Here is a 25,924-nt window from a genome sequence, read left to right on the forward strand (position 1 = left end):
GCGCGCGCGCGCACACACACACACACACACACACACACACACACACAGATTATTAAAACATCTTCGCTTCGGTGGAAACCAGAGTGAGGAATGTTATTCCATCACCAGACAAGGCTGCAAAGGAAAGAAAGATCAGTCGCATCCTCTCAATGAAATTACACTTATAAAAAGAGAAAACTTTCGCAGCGGGTCACATGGCGCTGCAGTTTAAGCCACCCCTTTCGCCAGAAGAAAGATTTGCCGAGTCAAGTTTACAGCTCAGAAACTGAGACGCTCACAACAAAATCGTGGACAAAGTTTCCCTAGTAGTTAATGTACTTTACTGTTGGGATCTGAGCAGACTGGATCCACTTTCTCCCCCTTTTCCCGGTAACGCCATGTTGTCCTAAAAGTACTTCGAAGAGGTGGTGTGGGGAATAAAGGTGGTAACTTTAAGAAGTACCAAGTTTTGTTTAGATGTTTTTCTTTGTTGAAATTCCTGATTTCCAACTTTTTTCTTTAACTTCTGTTACTACTGACTTTATGTTTAGCTGTAATAAAGTTTAATTTCGAGTAATCTACTTTCCTGATCACTTAAACAAGGCTTACCAGCAGTATTCCCATGCTGCCAAAAACACAATATAGTGATTTGATTATTTCCAGAAACAATGTGATTGGATCATTCCTTAACTGCAGGATCTGATTTAAATTATTTCTTAACATCAGGGTGTGGTTAGATTCTTAACTTCAGTGTTCTTATTCTTTCTTAACTGCAGGAGATGGCTGTGTAAATTGATTCTGAATTGCAAGAGATGGCTATGTAAGACAGAGAAACATATCACCCCCCACTCCCCCCAAATTAACCCTTCAACATCTCAGTACAATAGCAAGCTTTCAGGGAACATAAAAACTGACTGTCAAGGTTTCTACCATTTTACGAAGATAAAACGTTTGGTTGTACAGACAAGCTGAAGGGCTTCATTCCTGATGAAGGACTTTTGCCCAAAACGTCGATTCTCCTGCTCCTTGGATGCTAGCCTGACCTGCTGTGCTTTACCAGCACCACACTCTCGACGCTGATCTCCAGAGTCTGCAGTCCTCAGTTTCTCCAATTCATTACATAATTTGGTTCTGTATTCACTAAGAAGGACATAAATAAGGCACCAGAAATATTGGGGAAAGACTGGGTTTAGTGAGAGTGAGCAACGGAAGGAAATCAGTATTAGTAGGGAAATGATGTTTGGGAAATTGATGCAATTAAAAGGGGTGGCTTAAACTGCAGCGCCATGTGACCCGCTGCGAAAGTTTTCTCTTTTTATAAATCTCTAGGGCCTGTTAATCAACATCCCAGAGTACTTAAGGAAGTGGCCCTAGAATAGTGGTTACATTGCTGGACATCATCCGAAAACCTAAAGACTTTGGAACAGTTTGCACAGATTGAAGAATAGCTAACATAACCTTTCTATTTAAGAGGGGAAGCGGAGAGAAAACTGGGAATTATAGACCAGTCAGCTTGACATTGCTAGTGCAGAAAAATGCTAGTGCCCATCATAAAAGAATTAACAGCTGAGCATTTGGTAAACGGTGGCAGGATCACATGCACTCAGCATGAATTTACGAAAGGGAAATCATGCTTAACAAATCTACTGGAATTCTTTGAGAATGTACCTAGTAGAGTTGATGAAGGAGAGCCAGCGAATGTGGTTTATTTGGACTTTCAGATGCTTTCAAAAACATCCCACAAGAGATTAGTGTATAAAATGAAAGCAGATGGGATTTGGGTAGCGTATTGTAGAGGATAGAAAACTGACTGGTAGACAGGAATCAGTAAGAATAAACATTTTTTTATAAATGGCAGGCAGTGATTAGTGGTATATCACAGGTAATCACTTTTTTTTAAAGATTAGATTCCCTACAGTGTGGAAACAGGCCCTTTGGCCTGGGGAGAACGTGCAAATTCCACTTCTTGGATCTTAGTTATTCACAATATACGTATATAATGATTTGAGTGAGGGAACTAACTAAAGTATTTCCAAATCTGCAAGTGACACAAGGGTAGGTGGGAGAGTGAGCTGTGGGGAGAATGCAGAGATGCTTCAGTGTGATTTGAACAAGCAGTACAAAGTGGATAAAGCTGAGGAAATTGCCATCCCTACTTCATTTTGCCTACATGTGACTCCAGACCAACAGTAACGTGGTTGATTCTTAATTACCCTCTGAACAATAAATGCTGCCCTAGCCAGCATGCCCACATCCCCTGAATCAATATGAAAAAAAGCAAATGGTATGTTGCCCTATATAACAATCAGATTCAAGTACTGGAGCAGTGATGCATATTGCATTTACTTCCTCTCTCCCTTTTCCTGCTTGATTATATAGTATTTTTTAGAATGCTGTAGTCCTTACTCTGAAAACTCTTGCAAAATATTTATTCAACTCCTCTGCCATTTCCACTTTTCCCATTGTTACTTCCTGGGCCTTGTTCTTTAAGAAGCCTCTGTACATTTTGGCACTCCTCTTCATTTTTATATATTTAAATAAGTTCATTGATGGCTACTGCTATTACTTAAGTGCTTACCTTGTAAGTTTACCTTCTCCCATTTACCTTTTTTGCTCATTTTTTTGTACGTATGCTTTTTCTCTTTCAACGTGATGCTAATATTATTTTCCAATGGTAAACTATGGTTACCTCCTTCCAAGAATCATTCTCTTTCATTGGGATATATCTTTGGTGTGAGTTACAAACTATTTTCTTGAACATCTTTGCTGCTGAACTCCTTTCCCAGTCCATTCCAGCATGCTACACTCACCTCTTCATAATAACCCTTTGAGAGCAGCAGAGCTACATTCAATCTAAGTTGCTCCCTTTCACACCTGAATGCTAAATTCTATCATGTTATGAGAACTGTTTTCTCAGGGGTCTATTATTTTGTATGTTTGTTTATTTATTATTTGGAGAGGTGGTGGGTGACACAGTGGTAATAGCACTGGGTTAGCAAACTTCGAGGGGTGTGATTCAAATTCCACCACAGCAGATGGAGAAATTTTGGGGGCGGTACAGTGGTTAGCACTGCTGCCTCACAGCGCCAGGGACCTGGGTTCAATTCTTGCCTCAGGCAACTGTCTGTGTGGTGTTTGCACACTCTCCCCATGCCTGCGTGGGGTTCCTCCGGTTTCTAAAGATGCGCAGGTCAGGTAAAATGGCCATGTTAAATTGCCCATAGTGTTAGGTGCATTAGTCAGAGGTAATGTACAGGAATGAGTCTGGGTGGGTTGCTCTTCGGAGGGTTGGTGTGGACTTGTTGGGCGGAAGGGCCTGTTTCCATACTGTAGGGAATCTAATCTAATCTAATCCAAAACCTTCCACATTACACATCATCAGATCCAAAATATCCTGATCCCTGGTTGGATCCACAACATATTGTCCTACAGGTTTAATCATCAGGTAGAGGAGCGGCGCTCCAAAAGCTAGTGCTTCCAATTAAACCTGTTGGACTATAACCTGGTGTTGTGTGATTTTTAACTTTGTACACCCCAGTCCAACACCGGCATCTCCAAATATTGTCCGAGGAAGCCAAAAAGACTATGAACTCTTCCTCATGGCTAGTTCCGTCAATTTGACTTTCCCAATCTACGTAAGATTAACATGATCCATGGTTAATGTCCTGCCTTTTTCAAATCCCCTCATTATGTCTTGATCTATTCTCTGTTCAATGTATCGCTATTGTTAAGACATCTGCAGATGACTCTGACAAATGTTTTCTTATTGCCACACGTATGGATTCTACATCTCCCGATTCAAGATCATTTCTTGCTATTGTTCTTAATCCATCCGGTACTCCCAAAGCTACCCCACCACTCCTTCCTTCCTTCCTACCTATCTCTTTGAAAAGTCAAATGACCTTGAATATTTAGTTTTCAACTTTGATCTCAACAGTCATAATTGTCTCAGATATTTGCAGTCATGCAAGAACTAAGTATACCTTTGTGAGGTATTTTTTGATATTAGTGATCAGTTTGTGGATTCCAGGTAGGGCATTTGGATTCTCATTCTTAATTACTATGCAGAAAATCCTACCAAATAGACACATCAATAGCAGATGATGGCTACAATCAGCCTTTGCTGTTATAACTGTAATGGTGGATATCCTATCAACATCCACTAATACGATTCAAAATGAACATCTAGAGTCTATGTATCGCTGAAAAGTTTTGTTTCCTTCATACAGGGAAGGGAAGAAACAGGAAGGAAAAGACTTGGCTCTGAAAAATGATTTGATATTTTCTTAATGCTTTCCCACAAAGGTAAAGAAAACTTAAAACGTGTTGAATTTTGACCTAGATTTCCATTCCAACTATTCAGCTATTTAAAATCTTTAGACACAGGTAAATCGCTGGGAGAAAAATATCACGAATAACATAAAAGAGGTAGACGTCTACCCCATAAATAATCCAAATGCAAACCAATCACAAAATTGTAATTATTTCTAAACAGTACAGTAGATACTGTCAAATATTAGTGCTACTTCAGAGTCACAGAGTCATACAGTATGGAAACAGATCGTTCTGTCCAACTTGTCCATGTCAACCAAGTTTCCCAAAACAACCTAGTCCCATTTGCATGCATTTGGCCCATATTCCTCTGGACATTTCCTATTCACATACCTGTCCAAATCACTTTTAAATGTTGTAACTGTACTTGCATTTACCACTTTCTCTGGCAGTTCCTTCCATACATGACCCACCCTCTGTGTAAAAAAAAAGTTGTTCCTCGCGTCCCTTTTCAATCTTTTTTCTCTTACCTTAAAATTACGCTCTCTAGTTTTGAGCTCCGCAACTAGGGAAAAGACATTTGCAATTCACTCTATCTGTGCCCAGGATTTTGTAAACTTCTAAGGTCACCTTTCTAGTGTAAAAAAAAAAGCCAGTTTATCCTACTTTTCAATATAACTCAAAATTCTCCAGTCTGAGCAACATCTTTATAAGATTTTTCCACACCCTCTCCAATTTAATAATGTCCTTCATACAACAGGGTGACCAAAATTGTGCACAATACTCCAAAAGTAGCCTCACCAACATCCTGTACAGCCGCAACATGATGTCCGAACTCTTATACTCAATGGTCTGAGCAACTAAGGTTCAAATGCTTTATCATCTAGTCTATCTGTCATGCAACTTTCAATGAACTATGTACCTGAACTCCTGAGACTCTGTTCTACAACACTTCCCAGGGGCCCTACCATTAACTGTGTAAGTCTTGCCCTTGTTCACCTTCCCAAAACGTAACACCTTCACATTTATCTAAATTAAATTCCATCTGTCACTCCTTCACCTACAGGCCCAATTGATCAAGATCCCTTTGTAATCTTCGATAACTTTCCTCACTGTCTACCGTACCACCAATTTTGCTGTCATCTGCAAACTTACTAACCATGCTTCCTATATTCGCATCCAAATTGCTTATGTAAATGACAAACAACAGTGGACCCAGCAGTGATTCCCACAGAACAAATCAAATCACAGAACTTCAGCCTGAAAAACAACCCTCTACCACCCCGAAATGTCGATTTTTCTGCTTCTGGGATGCGGCCTGACCTGCTGTGCTTTTCCAGCAACACACAGTCAACACCACTCTCTGTCACCTACTGTCAAGCCAATTAGATTACAGATAGGAATAGCTATAGGAATAGAAAAGTGGCAATGATATTGTATGAGTACCAGCATTAATACTCTGAGAACACAGCAATGTGCTCGGCTATCTGAAATGGCATAGAAAGCCACTTAGTTCAACAGCGATTAAAAATTGGCAAATGTGGTTTTGCCTGCAACACCAAATCCCATGATAGAATTAAAATTAACAACCAGTTGTGACATAATGCACAGAAGCCCAAAGTTAAAAATATATAATACTAGTAAATGGGGATGGACTGGCTACAAATCTATTAAATTTTGTTTTATTTTCTGAATGTTTAAATTCTACCTAATGCCAACAATGTCCTGGGTCTATCATCAAGTTGCTATACATTTATAGAGGAGGTCAGTAGCTAAGACCCTCCCCCTGAAGCTCACAGTAGCAATAGCATGTATTATCAAAAGAAAATTCTCAAAAGATTCTTCAACAGCAAACCCACAACCTCTAGCACCTACGTGGAGAAGGACAGCAGAAATACTGGACTCCCACTGCCCAAACGTGTCCTACTAGATCAATCACCACCATCCTGACTAGGAACCGTACTGTCATTTCTTCACTATTGCCTGGACTCAGCCTGGAGCTCTCTCCCAAACGACATCGAGGACCTTGAGTCCAATATGACCTTTCTTTGGAACACCTAGACTAAATGCAAGAATGCACAGCACCACCTTCTCCAGGTTCCCTAAGTAGGTAAAGTCACCATACGTCTACCAGACCACAGGTTTGCTCTCCCATCAGAGGTACAACTGGTGTCAGTTTAACCTGCGGGTGACTATGACTCAGGGGAGGGACAAGCTGAAAGGGAGCATCCTTGATGGTAACCAGGAGGTGAGGGTATTGAGCCCACTGCATCATTACAATGCAAACTAGCCATCCAGCCAAGGGAGCTCATTTAGAGCTGTGTGGAGTTTGCACAGTTCACCCCATGTCTGTGTGATTTTCCACTGGGTGCTCTGGTTCCCTCCCTCAGTCCAAAGATCGTAAATGTCTCTGCTAAATTGCCCATAGTGTTCAGGGATGTCTAGGTCAGGTGCATTGTTCAGGACTAAATAGAGGATAATAGGTGTTCAAAGTTTGGGAGAAGATTTGTAGCTCGGGTGCTCGTTGTTGTGGTTCTGTTCGCCGAGCTGGAAATGCCGGAGGAAACACCACAGAAGCGCTTCACAGGAGGCTCCCAAGCACTGAGGATGTCACCTAGACAGTGGACGAAACGTTTGCAATAAAAATTTCCAACTCGGCGAACAGAACCACAACAGGAAAATGGGGAAGGGGAGTGGGTCTGAGTGGGTTACTGTTCGGAGTTTCAGTGTAGACATGTTGGGCTGTAGGGCTTGTTTCTACACTGTAAGGATTCTATGATACAATACGGTGGACTCTGAGCAAACTGAGAATAAGCGGATTTCCATTCAATGGTGCTGCCGTGCACCCCCACCACCACCAAGGGTGACGCGCATGCGCAGCAACCAATGTTTACCTCCACAGAGCGGCCCGAGGACCGAGCGACGGTTAAATGTTAACAACGGCTTCCATCTGTCACCAAGAGAAGCAGTGGTCATATTCTCAGTGTATACAACATTCTATGAAGAGTCTCCTGTGAGAAAAGAAAGACCTGCAAACCACAAAAAAAAAAGAGCCGCCTCACCTCTCGGCGTCTCTGGGCAACGGAGCTCGGCGCTGATCTCGCCGCGATTCCGCAGTCCTGCCGAAACTTGGCATCCTTCACTTCTTCACCTTGATTATCCCCCCGGGGATACAGGAGGAAGAGTGTAGGTTTTTTTTTAAAGAAAATCTATTTATATTTGAAAACAAATCACGAAGCGCCCGAACCGCCACCTTTCGACGGTCCGGTTCAAGGCCGGCATTGCCAACAACGACCGCCAACAACTGGTCAGGTCCTCCAGTATCCCGACCAGCACCGCGCCTACTCCCAAAGGGGCGGGGCCGGCCCTTCTCCTCCCCCCCCCCTTCCCATTTAAACTCATATACTGAAGGGCACAGTATTTTGCAAAGAGAGGGTAAAGGGGTATTTAAAGAGAAGGTAGATAAATTATTGAAATATTGGGTAGTGCAGGGCATTGTGGATCTACCTTCCAGCATGTGAACTGCAGCCATTCAAGAAAGCAGCTCACCACCGGTGATCTTCTCAAGGGCAACTAGGGATGACAATAAATGCTGGCCAAGCATTCATGCCCATGTTCAACATGTTAATAACAAGGGTGCATGATTTAAAAGTTTTGAGGAACCTTTATTTTTACACCAGATGGTGGTAGAAATCTGGAATGTATTGCCTGGGAGAGTATTAGATTAGGATCCCTACAGTGTGGAAACAGGCCATTTGGCCCAACAAGTCCAAATCAACCCTCTGAAGAGTAACCCATTCAGGCCCATTTCCCCCTGACTAATGCACGTAACACCATGGGCAATTTAGCATGGCCAATTCACCTGACCTGCACATCTTTTGACTGTGGGAGGAAACCAGAGCACCCAGGGGGAACCACGCAGACACAGGGGAGAATGTGCAAACACCATGCAGACAGTCACCTGAGGCTGGAATCAAACCTGGGTCCCTGGCGTTATGAGGAAGCAGTGCTAACCACTGTGCCACCCCTGTGGCAGGAAACCTCACAACCTTTGGAAAGGTATTTGGATGAGCAGTTAAGTATCATAAAGTTCAAGGCGATGGCCCTAGTGCAGGAAAGTGGGACTAGTGTAGATAGTAGTATATTTTTAGCAGTGCAGACTCTGCGCTAAAGTGCCTCTTCTGTGTGATTGTATGAGTGAAATAGCGGGGACAATGGTCAGTGGCATTAAAACTGGAGTGTTAATCCAGAGACCCAAGTAATATTCTGGAAACCTGGACCTGAATCTTGCCATGGCAGATGGTGAATTTGAATTCAGGTTTTGAAATTCCGCAATTATGAGTCCAATGATGACCATGAATCCATTACCTAATTATCAGAAAAAGCCCATCTGCCTCACTAATGTCCTTTACCGAAGGAAATTTGCCATCCTTACCTGGTCTAGCCTACATGTGATTCCAGACCTACAGCAATTCTCTGGACAATTAGAGATGAGCAATAAATGCTGGTTTAGCCAGCGATGCCTTCATCCTGTGAGTGAATAAAAAGAAATAAATTGTGTACTTAAACAAAGAGGAGTTGAGGCTGGGAGCAGATCAAACTTGACCTTGTTGAATGGCAGAGCAGACTTGAGGCCTGAAATACAACAAAAAAACTGCAGATGCTGGAGACCAGAAGCAAAAACAGAAATTACTGGTGAAAAACAGCAGGTCTGACAGGATCTGTGGGAAGAAAATCAGACAAGAAAACAAAGTTACAGTCAGAATTAGATCAGCCATAATCTTATTAAATGGTGGGGCAGCTCTGATACATTGCATGGACAATGCTGTCCCTTCCTTCTTATGTTCTTAACGCGACTGACAGTTTAAGAGAACAGTTGACAATTACGTAGCGTGGGACATATAAGACAGACTGGGTAAAAATAAGAACATAAACCGGAGCAGGAATACTCAATTCAAGTCTATTCTGCCATTCAACAAAACTGAGTTTGATATGCTCCAGGCCTCATCTCATCTTATGAAAGTTCATATGTCCGCAGGGATCTGTGCTGGGACCGCAGCTTTTTACAATATATGTTAATGATATAGAAGATGGTATCAGCAATAACATTAGCAAATTTGCTGATGATACAAAGCTGGGTGGCAGGGTGAAATGTGATGAGGATGTTAGGAGATTACAGGGTGACCTGCACAAGTTAGGTGAGTGGGCAGATGCATGGCAGATGCAGTTTAATGTGGATAAATGTATGGTTATCCACTTTGATGGCAAGAACAGGAAGGCAGATTACTATCTCAACGGAATCAGTTTAGGTAAAGGGACAGTACAGAAAGATCTGGGTGTTCTTGTACACCAGTCAATGAAGGCAAGCATGCAGGTACAGCAGGTAGTGAAAAAGGCTAATAGCATGCTGGCCTTCATAACAAGAGGAATTGAGTATAGAAGCAAAGAGGTACTTCTGCAGCTGTACAGGGCCCTGGTGAGACCACATCTGGAGTACTGCATGCAGTTCTGGTCTCCAAATTTGAGGAAAGACATTCTGGCTATTGAGGGAGTGCAGCGTAGGTTCACGAGGTCAATTCCTGGAATGGCGGATTACCTTACACTGAAAGACTGAAGCAACTGGGCTTATATACCCTTGAGTTTAGAAGACTGAGAGGGGATCTGATTGAGACGTATAAGATTATAAAAGGATTGGACACTCTGGCAGCAGGAAACATGTTTCCGCTGATGGGTGAGTGCCGAACCAGAGGACACAGCTTAAAAATACAGGGTAGACCATTTAGGACAGAGATGAGGAGAAACTTCTTCATCCAGAGAGTGGTGGCTGTGTGGAATGCACTGCCCCAGAGGGCAGTGGAGGCCCAGTCTCTGGATTCATTTAAGAAAGAGTTGGATAGAGCTCTCAAGGATAGTGGAATCAAGGGTTATGGAGATAAGGCAGGAACAGGATACTGATTAGGAATGATCAGCCATGATCATGTTGAATGGTGGTGCAGACTCGACAGGCTGAGTGGCCTACTCCTGCACCTATTGTCTATTGTTTATTGTCCCTCCACTATCCAATATTTCATAAATCCATTTGTCTTCTCTTTAAATACTTCCAGTAACTTGGTCCCCACAGTCCTCTCAGTAAATTTTTGTATACTTGCCAATTCAATACAAAATTGGCTTGATGGTAGGAGACAAAGGGTGGTAGTGGTGGAGGGTTGTTTTTCAGACTGGAGGCCTGTGACCACTGACGTTCCACAGGGATCAAGGTCCACTTTTGTTTGTCATTTATATAAACAATTTGGATGAGACTTTAGGAGGCGTGGTGCGTAAGTTTGCAGATGACAGCAAAATTGGTAGGAAAGTTGACAGTAAAGAAGGTTATCTAAGATTACAAAGGGATCTTGATCAATTGAAGGTGTAGTGGACTAAGAAGAAGGCTACGAGGAGAAAGTGAGGTCTGCAGATGCTGGAGATCAAAGTTGAAACTTTATTGCTGGAACAGCACAGCAGGTCAGGCAGCATCCAGGGAACAGGAGATTCGACGTTTCGGGCACAGGCCCTTCTTCAGGCCCTTCCTGAAGAAGGGCCTGTGCCCGAAACGTCGAATCTCCTGTTCCCTGGATGCTGCCTGACCTGCTGTGCTGTTCCAGCAATAAAGTTTCAACTAAGAAGAAGGTTACCTCAGAGTACAATGGGATCTTGATCAGATGGGCCAGTGGGTCAAGGAGTGGCAGATGAGTTTAATTCAGATAAATGTGAGGTGCTGCATTTTAGAAAGGCAAATCAGGGCAGGATTTATACACATAATGGTAAGGTCCTGGGGACGATCGGCATGAACGAGTTGGACCAAAGGGTCTGTTTCTGTGCTGTGCATCTCTAAGACTCAAAGACTCTAATTGGCCCTATGGACTAAGGGATGGCAGATGGAGTTTAATTTGAATACATGCAAGGTATTACACCTTGGTAAAACAAACAAGGGCAGTTAATGATTAGATTAGATTCCCCTACAGTGTGGAAGCAAACCCTTTGGCCCAACAAGTCCACACTGATCCTCCGAAGAGCAACCCACCCAGATCCATTCCCCTACATTTACCCCTGACTAATGGACCTAACACTACGGGCAATTTAGCACGGCCAATTCACTTAACCTGCACATCTTTGGAGTGTGGGAGGAAACTGGAGCACCCGGAGGCATGGGGAGAATGTGTAAACTCCACACAGACAGTCGCCCAAGACTGGAATCGAACCTGGGACCCTGGTGCTGTGAGGCAGCAGTGCTAACCACAGGTAGGGCCCTGGGTACTGTTGTAGAATAGAGAGACCTAGGAGTTCAATTACACAATTCTGTTAAAATTGCATCACAGGTAGACAGGATGGTATAGAAGGTGTTAAGCACGCTTGCCTTCATTGCTCAGACCATTGAGTACAGGAGTTCGAACATTTTGTTCAGGTTGTAGTGAATGTTGGTGAATACCAACTCGATGTGTTTGTTGATAGAGTTCTGGTTAGACCCCATCTACCACTCCCTGAGAAAAGGAACAGGAAGTGACTTCACCAGAGGAAATAACATCACCACAGGAAATGACATCACCAACCCAAATATATAAATAGAAAGCAGGAATTTTCAGCATTGCCTTGCATGAGGCCCACTGAAGATGTTACCTAGTAGGGTAACAAAACGTCTGGAAATGAACCTTTTAGCTCAGCGAGCAAACCTGCATCCAACATAAAACTAAAAGACAACCAACTCACAGAAGAAACCCAGCAAAATCTCAGACAGGGCAGTCACACAAACATTAAGCAAAAAAAAAGGAAGGAAGCGCACTCAATACACAAGAAAGGAAAGCACTGGAAAGACCAATAAAAAGATAAAAACCTTGTTATCCTACCTGCAGACAAAGAACACTTGATAGTCATTCTAAATCGAAGAGACTACATTGAAAAAGCAAACACACAACTTACACATACCAATACTTACCAACAAGTGGCAATAGACACAATCCCACAACTAGAGAACCGAATCACAGCCCTACTCAAAAACTTTAGAAATCTCGAGAAATAAATAAGATGGACTTCCAAAAAAATGAAACTAGATGGATCCAACACACCACCATTCTATGGATTGCCCAAAATTCACAAACCAGGTGCACCCCCCCCCAGCCCCATAGACTCATTACCCAGAACACCAACTTACAGATTGGCCAGGGAGCTACACCAAAGACTAAAACACTTAGTAGAAGACTCACACCACTCCATTCACTTCACCCAAGAATTCCTGAAGACCATCAAAGACACCAAGATAGAAGAGGATGAAATAACGGTCTCCTTCGATGTATCAGCCCTGTTTACATCAATCAACATTAACCTGGCCAAGGAAACACTGACTATGTTATTACAAGATCCAAAGACACATACACCAAACACCACTAACTTCATCAGCAAGGACAGTGCTGTCAAGCTAGTGGACCTATGCTTTAACATACATTGCACCTTCAACAACAAAGCCTACAGACAAACCAACAGAACACCCATTGGATCTCCGATATCAGGGTTCTTAGCAGAGACAGTAATGCAGACACTCGAACAAACAGCTCTGCCAACCATCCAACCCAAACTTTGGGTCCACTATGTGAATCACACCTTTTTCAGCACTAAATGAAACAAATTAGAGAAAACATTCAAGACCATCAATAATACCCTTACTGGCACAAAATTCACTAAAGAACAACAACAAACTGCCATTCCTAGATGTCACAGTAGAGCGAACAGCTAATGGGGAACTTTAAATCAGGTCTACAGGAAAACAATACATATGGACCAAATATTGAACTACAGAAGCAAATCATCCCAACACCCACAAACGTAGCTGCATCAGAACATTATTTCAATGAGCCACTACATACTGTGGCACAGAGGAACTATGCAGAGCAGAGGAAAATCACCTATACCGTGTGTTCAAAAAGAATGGGTACCCAATGAATACAGTCTGCCGATTTCTCAGCAACAACCCCCAACAAGCAGACAAAACATGCCCAGAAACGCTCGCTACTCTCCCCTTCATCAAACATATCTCGGAAATAACTGCCAGACGACTCCAACCACTTGGCATCAGGTTAGCCCACAAACCCTCCAACACACTAAAACAGCAGCTAATGAACTTGAAAGATCCTATACAGACAACAATCAAAATTGATGTCATTTACAAAATACCTTGCAAGGACTGTAACAAACACTGCATTGGACAAACAGGCAGAAAACTAGCCACCAGGATACATGCACATCAACTAGCCACAGTACGACAATGACCCTCTCTCACTAGGATCCTTACATACAGATAAGGAAGGACATCACTTTGACTGGGACAACACATCCACCCTAGGACAAGCCAAACAAAGACACACATGAGAATTCCTAGAAGCATGGTATTCCAACCGTAATTCTAGCAACAAACACAGCAAGTTAGACCCCATCTACCATCGCCTGAGAAAAGGCACAGGAAATGACATCACCACAGGAAATGACATCACCAATTCAAAGAAACGCAAACATATAATTAGAAAGCAGGAATCAGCAGCAGTGCTTCGCCCGGAGGCCCACTGAAGATGTTACCTAGTAGGATGACGAAATGTCTGGAAATGAACATTACAGCTCAGCGAGCAAACCTACATCCAGGGTCACTGGACTCAAATCATTAACTCTACTTTCTCTCCACGGATACTACCATATTTGTCAGGTTTCTCCAGCAATTTCTGTTTTTTGTTTCAGATTGTACAGGATCCTCAGTTCTGTATTTTATTTCAGTTAAGGATGGCATCAGATTAAAATAACAAAATTAGGATATGGCAAAGATTCATGGTAAGCTAGAGGTTTGAGAAAGTTTTATTAACCAGAAAAAGATCATTTAAAAAGTCAAGAGGGAGAAATAAACTCTTGCGGGTCTAATTGCAAATATATCAAGCCAGACAGCAAAAGGCAGAGAAAAGCTAAAATGAGCATAGGTCCTTTCGAGGATGAGGCTGGGGAAATAATAATGGGGGCGAAAGAAGTGCCATCAGTCTTCATAGTAAAAGACACTAATAGCATTCCAAAATTATTAAATGACATAAAGAGTTTGCAGAGGGATACAAATAAGTACGTGCATTGGCAAAAACTTATTAGGGAGAATATAAATGTGACATTATAAGACTATAAGAAATAGGAGCAGAATTAGGCCATTCAGTCCACCAAGCCTGCTCTGCCATTCTATCTTGGTTGATATGTTTCCTAACCCCTTTCTCCTACCTTCTCCTCTTAACCCTTGATCCCCTTACTAATCAATGAGGCAATGAGTTCCCCAGATTCACCACCCTCTGGCTGAAGAAATTCCTCCTCATCTCAGTTCTAAAGGGTCATCCCTTCACACTGAGGCTGTGCCCTTGGATCCTAGTCTCTCCCACTAGTGGAAACATCTCAACGTTCGCAGCCCTCTCAGTATTCTGTAAGTTTCAATCAGATTGCCTGCTCACACTTTTAAACTCCATCGAAGACAGATCCAGAGTTCTCAACCATTCATCATATGACGAGCTCATCATCCCCAGGATCATTATCGTGAACTCCTCTAGACCCCTTCCGAGGCCAGCTCATCCTTCCTTAGATGTGGGGCTCAAAACTGCTCACAATATTCCAAATGTGGTCTGACCAGAGTCTTATACAGCCTCAGGAGAAAGAGAGGACTGCAGATGCTGGCGATCAGAGTCGAAAAGTGTGGCACTGGAAAAGCACAACAGATGAGGCAGCATCGGAGGAGCAGGCGGGTCGAAGTTTTGGGCCTAAGCCCTTCATCAGGAATGGCTTAGGCCCGAAATGTCGATTCTCCTGCTCCTTGGATGCTGCCTGACCTGCTGTGTTTTTCCAGCGCCACACTTTTCGACTTTTATGCAGCTTCAGTAGTGCATCTCTGCTCTTGTAATCTACCCCTCTTGAAATGAATGTTGACATTGCATTTGCCTTCCTAACTGCCAACTGAACCTACATGTTAACCTTAAGAGATTTCCAAATGAGGATTCCTAAGTCATTTTGTACTTCAGATTTCTAAAGATTTTTCCAATTTATAAAATAGTCTACACGTGTATTCTTTCTGCAAAGTGCATAACCTCACTCTCCCCTGTTGTATTCCATCTGCAACTTCTTTGCCCTTCTTGGAGCCTTGCAGACACTCCCAAGTCCTTCTGCAGCCTTTCTGCTTCCTCAAAATTATTTGCTGTCCCTTCACCCATGTAGGAAGAATAAAGGATTGAATATTATTTAAATGACAAATAACTGCAGAAAGTGACAGAACAGAGGGATTTAAAATTCTCAACCATGAATCAGTGGGTAATAGGGAAGGAAAATTGTACAATGGCCTTCATTTCACGGTGAATGGAATATGAAAGTAGACCGCTTTTACCAAAACTAAACAAGGTACTAATCAGACCATAGCCAAAATACTGTGAATAGTTGTAGGCCCTTTATCTAAGATATACCGGCATAGAAGACAGTCCAAAGAATGTTCATGAGGTTGATACCAGGCATGCATGGAGGGACTAGGAGAAAGTGAGGACTGCAGATGCTGGAGACCAGAGTTGAAAAGTGTGGTACTGGAAAAGCGCAGCAGGCCAGGCAGCATCTAAGGAGCAGGAGAATCGACGTTTCGGGCATAAGCCCTTCTTCAGGAATGAGGCTGGTGTGCCGAGCGGGCTGAGATAAAAAGTGTGGGGGGGGGGGGGGGGGGAATTTGGGAGAGGGGCACTGGGAATATGATAGGTGGAAGGAGGTGAGGGTGAGGGTGATAGGCCGGAGAGGGGGTGGGGGCGGAGAGGTCCGGAAGAAGATTGCAGGTCAAGAGGGTGGTGCTGAATCCAAGGGTTTGGCAGAGATAAGGTGGGGGGAGGGTAAATGAGGAAGCTGGAGAAATCTGCAGGTCCTTGGCCTCCTCCATCGCCAGACCCTGGCCACACGACGCCTGAAGGAAGAGCGCCTCATCTTCTGCCTAGGAACCCTCCAACACAAGGGATGAATGTAGATTTCTCCAGCTTCCTCATTTCCCCTCCCCCCACCTTATCTCAGTCCCAACCCCCGGATTCAGCACTGCCCTCTTGACCTGCAATCTTCTTCCTGACCTCTCCCCTCCACCCCCTCTCCGGCATATCACCCTCACCCTCACCTCCTTCCACCTATCATATTCCCAGCGCCCCTCCCCCCCAACCACCTACCTTTTATCTCAAACCGCTTGGCACACCAGCCTCATTCCTGAAGAAGGGCTGTTGCCCGAAATGTTGATTCTCCTGCTCCTCGGATGCTGCCTGGCCTGCTGCGCTTTTCCAGCATGCATGGAGAGACTGTCATATGAGCAGAGGTTGGGATTGCACTCGTTGGAGTTCAGGTGAATGAGATGAAATTTTGTTGAAACATATAAGATTTGTAGGGGACTTGACAAAGTAGATGTGGAGAGGTTGAGTCCCCTTGTGGGACCAGAGGACATAATCTCAGAGTAAGGAGTTACCCATTTATTGACAGAAATTATTTTTTTTCTCAGAGGGTAGTGAATATGTGAAATTTGTTATTGCAGGGGATGGTTGAACTTGGCTCATTAAATATATTCAAAGCAGACATAGATACATTTCTAATCAGTAATGGAATTGAGGGTCATGGGGATAAGGCAGAAAAGTGGATCATCAGATGTGCCCTGATCTCATTGAAAAACAGAGTGGACTCAATTGGCCAAATGGCCTACTTCCACTCCTCTGTCTTATGGTCTATTTCATAGTATCTACTTTTATAGGCACAATATTTATGACTGGTGCAATTCAGGTTTGGTCAACGATAAATCCTGAATTTTGATAGACAGGGCTTCAGTGATGGTAATGCCATTGAACATTACAGAGTTGTTGGAGATGGTCGTTGCCTGCATTTGCATGGTATGAATCTTGCTTATCACTTATCAACCGACACCAAAACGTTGTCCAGGCCTTGCTGCCTATGGACCTGGGCTGCTTGAATATTTGAGTCGTAAGTGGTGCTGAAGGTTATGCATCATCAGTGAATATCCCTACTTCTGATGATGGAAAGATCATTGATGAAGCAGCTGAAGACAGTTAAACCTAGGGCACCTGAGGAACAAGAGGGACCCTCTTATGGTGCAAAGATGGTGTCCTTACACCTTATCTGGGAGAACTGGGTTTAAGTCTCACCTGCTCCAGAGATACGCAATAATATCGCTGAGCAGGTTGATTAGAAAAGTAGGTTAAACAAAAAAAAACATGGGAGGAACAGGCACTTGAAGCACAGTGGTAGTGTCCCTACCTCTGAGCCAAGAGGCTCAGGATCAAGTTCATCTGTTCCAAGTATGCATTACATCTCTGAACAGTTTGCTTAGACAATGTCTGTCTATCCTGAAGGACCCCTGCAATGCTGTCCAGAGACTGAGATGATTGACGTCTCATAACCTGAGCTGTGTTCCTATATATTGTAAATCATTCCAAACAGCAAAGAGTTATCCTTTTGGTTCTCATTGACCAGAGTTTGGTGGAGTTCCTGATACATTGATGTCCCCTCTCACTACACCTCTGAAGTTCAATTTTTTCTGTCCATATTTGAACGAAGGCTATACTGAGGTCAGGAGATGAGCAGACAGTAAGCAAGTTATTGCAAACTAAATAATGTCTTATAGCATTGCCACTGACACCCTCTTGATGATGAAGAGTAGATAGTCAGAGCAGTTGCTGGCCTTGTTGGTGTGTCTTGCTTATTTTATACAGGACATACCTAGGTAATTGTAAATGTTTACTGGGAGATGCCAGTGTTACAGTTGTACTGGAATAGCTTGGCTATGAGCATGTCAAGTTCTGAAGCATGAGTCTTCAGTCTTATTGCCCAAATATTTTCAAAGTCTGTAGACTTTGCAGTATCCAGTACCTTCAGCCATTTCTTGATATCATGTAGAGTGAACTAAATTGGCTGAAGACTGGCATCTGTATTGCTCAGAACCTCAGGTGGAGGCCCATTTGGATCATCAATTCAGCATTTCTGGTTGAAAATTGTTGCAAATGCTTCAGCCTTGTCTTTTGCATTGGTGTACAGAGCTTCCCTGTCATTGTGAATGGGGATTTTAGTGGCTTGTTCTCCTATTGTTAGGGGGTGGTGGTCCTGGAAGCCCTCCTGCAGTCTTTGTTTAAATAATGCTGCTCTGCTGGATGAATAGTAGTGGAAGAATGCGAGACCTTCAACTTATAAAACCCATAAAGTTCTTACATGGCATGTAAGGTGGGTATAGATGGGATGTTTCCCTAGCTGGTGACTCTAGAACCAATCCAGTGCATAAATAAGGGACAGGCCATTACAGACTGAGATGAGAGGAATTTAACCAGTCCAAGAGTGTTGATTCTTTACATTCTCTATAAGACCATAAGCAGAAATTAGGCAATCCAGCCCATCAAATCAGCTCAGTCATGGCTGATAAGTTTCTCAACCCTAGTCTCCTGCTCTCTTCCTGTAACCCTTGATCCCCTTCTACGCCAGAAGACTGTGGTAGCTCAATCATTGAGCAACTTCAAGACAGAAACCCATAGTTTTCTAGACAGCAATGACATTATGGGAAATGGAGATAGTGTGGAACAGTGACATTGAGGTGATGATCAACTATGTTTTAGAATCATAGGACAGGCTCTATGGTCTGAATGACCTGTTCCTATGTTACAGACTGAGTTTGAATACAATTATACAGATGGCCCTCATGCTTCCTGAGTGCTTAGTATTGAATTGCCTAATATGTTTGAAATCTATCCTTTTTAGCAGAATGATGAAGGATATCCTCAACATGAAAATAGGATATCATCTCTACAAGGACTGTGCAGTTGTCATTCCTGCCAATACTGTCAGGGACAGGTGCATCTTAGAATTAGAATTATGTTTATTGTCATGTATACACAAGTACAGGGATACGTGACTGCAATGAAAAGTTTACAAAGTTGCCATTCCTGGCACCAACCTAGGTACAATATTTGAGGTACAAAGTACAAAAATAAGGAAATAAAGTTCCAAGTTCAACATTACAGTTCTTCTTAAGTGCTTGGCCATGTGGTCTCGCAATCTCCACAAGGCCTCGATCTCCTGCACGCTGGGGAGCTGCCAGAGGATGTGGTGGAGGCTGGTACAATTGCAACATTTAAGAGGCATTTGGATGGGTATATGAATAGGAAGGGTTTGGAGGGATATGGGCCGGGTGCTGGCAGGTGGGACTAGATTGGGTTGGAATATCTGGTCAGCATGGACAGGTTGGACCGAAGGGTCTGTTTCCATGCTATACATCTCTATGACTCTATGACTGTATGGCTCCTTGACCACAATGGGCTCCCTCTCCCTGCAATGGCCCAATCCTGACCCCGCCATGCTTGATGTTGCTGAAGATGCTGGAAATCCTCGGGCTGCCTGCTCACGCCACCGCTGCAGTTGCAGTTGCTGGGGGACCTCTCTCATTGCCACGCTAGCTTGATCTCCTCCACCTTGCAAAAACCCGCTCTCTATAGAAGGTAAGTCGATTAACACAAGAAAAAAAGAGATAAAAACAATGACTGCAGATGCTGGAAACCAGATTCTGGATCAGTGGTGCTGGAAGAGCACAGCAATTCAGGCAGCATCCGAGGACAGGCCTGTCCTCGGATGCTGCCTGAATTGCTGTGCTCTTCCAGCACCACTGATCCACAAGAAAAAAAGAGCAGAGAAAGAAGGAAAAAAACGGACGAGCAGATGGAGCAGGTGAGCTCCTGGCAGGAACCCACAGGTATGCTCCTACTCCACTGTCATCTTGAATTAGCAATTAAAACTAGCCATTTGGATAGAGAACTGGCTCAAAGGTAGAAGACAGAGGGTGGTGGTGAAGAGTTGTTTTTCAGACTGGAGGCCTGTGACCAGTGGAGTGCCACAAGGATCGGTGCTGGGTCCTCTACTTTTTGTCATTTACATAAATGATTTGGATGCGAGCATAAGGGGTACAGTTAGTAAGTTTGCAGACGACACCAAAATTGGAGGTGTTAGTGGACAGCAGAGAGGGTTACCCCAGATTACAACAGGATCTTGACCAGATGGGCCAATGGGCTGAGAAGTGGCAGATGGAGTTTAATTCAGATAAATGCGAGATGCTGCATTTTGGGAAAGAAAATCTTAGCAGGACTTATACACTTAATGGTAAGGTCCTAGGGAGTGTTGCTGAACAAAGAGACTTTGGAGTGCAGATTCATAGCTCCTTGAAAGTGGAGTCGCAGGTAGATAGGATAGTGAAGAAGGCGTTTGGTATGCTTTCCTTTATTGGTCAGAATATTGAGTACAGGATTTGGGAGGTCATGTTGTGGCTGTATAGGACATTGGTTAGGCTACTGTTGGAATATTGCGTGCAATTCTGGTCTCTTTCTTATCGGAAAGATGTTGTGAAACCTGAAAGGGTTCAGAAATGATTTACAAGGATGTTGCCAGGGTTGGAGGATTTGAACTATAGGGAGAGGCTGAACAGGCTGGGGTTGTTTTCCCTGGAGCGTCAGAGACTGAGGGGTGACCTTATAGAGGTTTACAAAATTATGAGGGGCATGGATAGGGTAAATAGGCAAAGTCTTTTCCCTGGGGTTGGGGAGTTCAGAACTAGAGGGCACAGGTTTAGGGTGAGAGGGGAAAGATATAAAAGATACCTACGGGCAACTTTTTCACACAGAGGGTGGTATGTGTATGGAATTAGCTGCCAGAGGAAGTGGTGGAAGCTGGTACAATTGCAACATTTAAGAGACATTTGGATGGGTATATGAATAGGAAGGGTTGGGAGGGATATAGGCCGGTTGCTGGCAGGTGGGACTAGATTGGGTTGGGATATCTGGTTGGCATGGACAGGTTGGACCGAAGGGTCTGTTTCCATACTGTACATCTCTACAACTCTAAATGCAAATTGCATCTGTGACAAGTAGATTGGTCAGGATGAAATCAGGAGAAAGTGAGGACTTTTGAGGGGCAGGAGTGATGAAGAGCTGGTGCTCAAAAGGTTGACTCTCCTCCTTCTCGGATGCTGCCTGACCGGCTGTGCTTTTCCAGTACTACACTTCTCCAAGGTGAAGTCAGCTAGGTTTTCTATCTTACTGGTTTCCTCAACATCTGTTGCAACCCGATCTTTCACCCCTGTTTTGTAGGGCTTGTCCAGCTCTGTCAGCAATGGTGCTACTAAGCCACTCTTGGTGGTGGACATTGAAATCTCACACCTTCAGGATTTGGTGGGGGTGGGGGGGTGGGTGGGGGTGGTGGTAATTGAAGTTGCTGGCAATCACCAGGAGGCTTTTGTGCTCATGTTTGAGCTGATGCTGGGCCTCTGGATTACTTGTCCGATGACATGACCATTATGCCATCATATCCACGTGTGTGGATGGGTGCCAGGCAATAAAAGGATCAGCCTAGCCTTGTGTTGGCTGTGACTGAAATGACACAGTCCTCCATCATTTACCATTCAGGCTGACATGCAAAGAGAGGAAAATCAGAAAATGAAGTCAGCAGCTAAAATAAGGATCTGTTCCAAGTTAGGTTACAGTCCAGTTGGGTAAAGAACAGTGCAGTGCCATTAATGGTAGAGTTCTCTACTGCAAAAGGTCCAGCAATGGCATAATGAGCCAAATGGACTTCTGCTATGCTTTTGATTTTGCTTTCAAAGTTTTGACACGTTATGGGGAGGTGGTGGCTTCGTGGTATTGTTACTTGCCTACTAATCCAGAATTACACACCAATGTTCTGTGGGCATGATTCAGATCCCACAGAAGGGCTAGCAAAACTTATGGCAGCCAGTGAAATTTGAATTAAGTCAAAGTGTCTGCAATAAAAAGCTAGTCTAATGGTGACCAATATTAATTGTTGTTAAAAAAATCTTTTTGGTTCACGTGGGGAAGAAAATCTGCCATCTTTTCCTGTCAGGCCTACATATGACTTCTGGCCCACAGCAAAATTGTTGATTCTTAGATGCCCAATTATGAATGGGCAATAAATGTTGGCCTTGCCAAAATATCCAAATCCCAGGTGAATGAACAGAATTTTGAATTTGATTATTGTAACTTGTATTTATTTTTTAAAAGATCACTGACTAAGAAACCTTCTTTCAGGTTTCTTTCATTCACATAATTAGGAAGGCAAATCTAAATGTACTTCATCAATTGTCATAATTTCCAGTGAAATGTACTGTTTTCTTTAAATGCACACACATGCATATTACATTCACCACAACTTCCTGTGTGCTGGTCAGCATATTTTGAGTGAGGTAACAAGAATGTAACATCTGGAAAATAATCTACTTCTGTAAAGCTCAGCACACAGTGAAGGAGAGTGAAACTTATAACATAGGAGACCGTTCAGCCCATTGTTCTCAGTATATGATTTTAATATATGTTCCTGTCAGTCATGAAAGGATTTAAAAAAAACATGATAAGAGTTATGTGGTCTAGATGTTAATAAAATGCTATTGAGACATAACAACAGGAGGAAGGGCAACATCTCAACTCCTCTCAAGTTGTACAGACTTCCACAAGGAATGATTATCCCATTCTGGGAAAATGGTGACATAGTGAGAACTAGTAATTCAGAACCCCAGGCTAATGTTCTATAGTGAAATTTGAATTCAATAAAAAAAGCTGGAATTAAAATCTAGTCTTATAGCAAACATGTAACTACTGTCCATTGTCATAAAAACACAACTGGTTCACTAGTGTCCTTTTGGAAATCTGCATATGGTAGACTTTTAAATACCCTCTGGGCAATTAGATATGCGCAATAAATACTAATGCTGCCAATGGAGCCCACATTCCATGAATGAACAAAATCGACAAAGCTACTGCCAGAATACAAAGTGTTATTGCTGTAGTGAGCATTCTGCTTCAGAAAACACAGCATCAGTTTCAACACAACAAGCTCCCTCATTCAACTCATAAAAAAACACAATTAACTGCTTAACTGCATTGGATAATGATCTCTCCACAGATGCTGCTAGACCTGCTAAGTTTCCCCAATGTTCTCTGTGGTTGTAATTCAGAAGATCCAAGTGATTTGTGCTTATATATATTCTGGTCTGTTCAAAGGCTGTATTTATTTTGTGGGTGTGGACTCTATGATCATAAAATGTAGGGGCAGGAGTATGCAGTTTGACCCAAGTCAGCTCCTCCATTCAATAAGATCATGGCTTATCCAATAATCCTCTACTCCATTTTCCTTCCTTGTCTCCATAAACGTTGATTCCTTCACTTACTTAAAATCTGATCTATCTCAGCCCTGAATATAGATACTTTCTCACCAAAAACAGAAATTGCTGGAGAAACTCACAGTTCTGGAGAGAAAGCCATGTTAATGTTTTGAATCATAGCGTCATAGAGATATACAGCACTGGAAAGGTCTTTGGCCTATTGCATCTGTCACAAAGCTGGTCCTTTTTTTCTAAAAGCTGTTCCTTTTCTCAAGGATATAGAACATAGAACATAGAACAATACAGCACAGAACAGGCCCTTCGGCCCATGATGTTGTGCCGAACGTTTGTCCTAGCTTAAGCACCCATCCATGTACCTATCCAATTGCCACTTAAAGTTCGCCAATGATTCTGACTCTGCCACTCCCACAGGCAGCGCATTCCATGCCCCCACCACTCTCTGGGTAAAGAACCTACCCCTGACATCCCCCCTATACCTTCCACCCTTCACCTTAAATCTATGTCCCCTTGTAACACTCTGTTGTACCCGGGGAAAATGTTTCTGATTGTCTACTCTATCTATTCCTCTGATCATCTTATACATCTTTATCAAGTCACCCCTCATCCTTCTCCGTTCCAATGAGAAAAGGCCTAGCACACTCAACCTATCCTCGTATGACCTATTCTCCATTCCAGGCAACATCCTGGTAAATCTTCTCTGCACCCTCTCCAAAGCTTCCACATCTTTCCTAAAGTGAGGCGACCAGAACTGCACACAGTACTCCAAATGTGGCCTAACCAAAGTCCTGTACAGCTATAACATCACTTCACGACTCTTGAATTCAATCCCTCTGCTAATGAACGCTAATACACCATAGGCCTTCTTACAAGCTCTATCCACCTGAGTGGCAACTTTCAAAGATCTATGAACATAGACCCCAAGATCCCTCTGCTCCTCCACCTTACTAAGAACCCTACCATTAACCCTGTATTCCGCATTCTTATTTGTCCTTCCAAAATGGACAACCTCACACTTGACAGGGTTGAACTCCATCTGCCACTCCTCAGCCCAGCTCTGCATCATATCTAAGTCCCTTTGCAGCCGACAACAGCCCTCCTCACTATCCACAACTCCACCAATCTTCGTATCATCTGCAAATTTACTGACCCACCCTTCGACTCCCTCTTCCAAGTCATTAATAAAAATTACAAACAGCAGAGGACCCAGAACTGATCCCTGCGGAACTCCACTTGTAACTGGGCTCCAGGCTGATTATTTACCATCTACCACCACTCTCTGACTTCGACCGGTTAGCCAGTTTTCTATCCAACTGGCCAAATTTCCCACTATCCCATGCCTCCTGACTTTCCGCATAAGCCTACCATGGGGAACCTTATCAAATGCCTTACTAAAATCCATGTATACGACATCCACTGCTCTACCCTCATCCACATGCTTGGTCACCTCCTCAAAGAACTCAATAAGACTTGTAAGGCAAGACCTACCCTTCACAAATCCGTGCTGGCTGTCCCTAATCAAGCAGTGTCTTTCCAGATATTCATAAATCCTATCCCTCAGTACCCTTTCCATTACTTTGCTTACCACCGAAGTAAGACTAACTGGCCTGTAATTCCCGGGGTTATCCCTATTCCCTTTTTGGAACAGGGGCACAACATTCGCCACTCTCCAGTCCCCTGGTACCACCCCTGTTGACAGTGAAGACGAAAAGATCATTGCCAACGGCTCTGCAATATTCCATGTAATTCTCACTGTCCACTTACTGAAACAAATTGCAAAGTTATAGTCTGGGCTGCCTGCTTAAGAATGTTTTGAATGCTCTGGTCTCGTCCATAACACAGTCATATCAGTTAAAACAACCACCTAACTATTCTAATCCTATTTTCCATAGCCTTGGCCATAGCCTTACAAGCTTGGCATTGCGAGTACACATCTAAATAATTCTTAAATATTATGGGGGTTTCTACCTCTACCACCCTTACAGGCGGTAAGTACCAGATTCACACCAATCTATGCATGCCAAACGTTTTCCTCACATCTTCTCTAAACCTGCTGTTCCTTACATGAAACTATGCTCCAATCATTGATCTCTCCAACAGAGGGAAAAGTCTCTTCCTGTTTACCCTACCTATCCCCTACAATTTTATCCATCTCAATCATGGCTCCTCTCAATCTCCTCTGCTCTGAGCAAAACAACCTCAGTATGTCCAATCTCTCTTCATAACTGAAACATCTTCAGCCCAGGCAACATCCTGGTAAATCTCTTCTGCACCCTCTCTCTCCAGTGTTATCACATCCCTCCTATAATGTGGATACCAGAACTCTATACAATAATCTTTCATTGGCCTAACCAACATCTTTTACATTTTAGCACAACCTTCGTGCTTCACCATTTAATGTCTTGAATAATAAAAGCAAGTATACCACATTCCTTCTTAACCACTACTATCTAACTG

The 25,924-nt window shown here is 43.2% G+C and overlaps 1 protein-coding gene across 7 annotated transcripts in view; it reads right to left on the minus strand.

Annotated features, from left to right (window-relative positions):
* The window catches only part of emsy (EMSY transcriptional repressor, BRCA2 interacting), a 90,872-nt gene extending 83,319 nt beyond the window's left edge, over positions 1 to 7,553 (minus strand). For 5 of the 7 annotated variants that reach the window (XM_087988425.1, XM_087988423.1, XM_087988426.1 and 2 more), the window contains exon 1: positions 7,314 to 7,552. The gene's annotated coding sequence lies outside the window, so the exon portion shown is untranslated. Of the gene's footprint in view, positions 1 to 7,313 lie in introns of all 7 variants that reach the window. The other 2 variants (XM_087988424.1, XM_087988427.1) reach the window with 1 other exon arrangement.
* Positions 7,554 to 25,924: the final 18,371 nt, after the last annotated feature.

This window comes from Chiloscyllium plagiosum, unplaced genomic scaffold (genome assembly GCF_037043375.1).
Source record: "Chiloscyllium plagiosum isolate Xiang-an unplaced genomic scaffold, Cpla_swu_hap1 HiC_scaffold_6, whole genome shotgun sequence".
NCBI lineage: Eukaryota > Metazoa > Chordata > Chondrichthyes > Orectolobiformes > Hemiscylliidae > Chiloscyllium > Chiloscyllium plagiosum.